Genomic DNA, 444 nt, shown 5'->3' with positions numbered 1-444 from the left:
CAACATACCTTTAGCTGAAGCATTGGAGCAAATGCCTCTGTATGCCAAGTTTCTAAAGGAGCTCATCAACAAGAAGAGACAGTGGAATGAAAAGGGTACTGTAATGCTCAGTGAAGAATGCAGTGCACTCATTAAAAAGGGACTCCCTCCCAAGCTTGACGACCCTGGAGGTTTCTTCTTACCATGCACTATTGGAAACCTATTCATTAACAAGGGGATGTGCGATTTAGGAGCAAGCATAAATCTAATCCCATATTCTTTAGTGAAAAAGCTTGGCATAGAGGAGGTGAAACCAACACAGATGTCTTTGGAATTGGTGGACCAATCAATAGTGTATCCTAAAGGGCTGATTGAGAACCTTTTAGTTAAGGTTGACAAGTTTATCTATCCAGCAGATTTTGTGATCCTGGATTCGTCAGAACATGGAAATGACTCCATAATACT

Source organism: Arachis duranensis, chromosome 4 (genome assembly GCF_000817695.3).
Source record: "Arachis duranensis cultivar V14167 chromosome 4, aradu.V14167.gnm2.J7QH, whole genome shotgun sequence".
In the NCBI taxonomy this organism is placed as follows: domain Eukaryota; kingdom Viridiplantae; phylum Streptophyta; class Magnoliopsida; order Fabales; family Fabaceae; genus Arachis; species Arachis duranensis.
Note: the sequence above shows the minus strand (reverse complement) of the source record.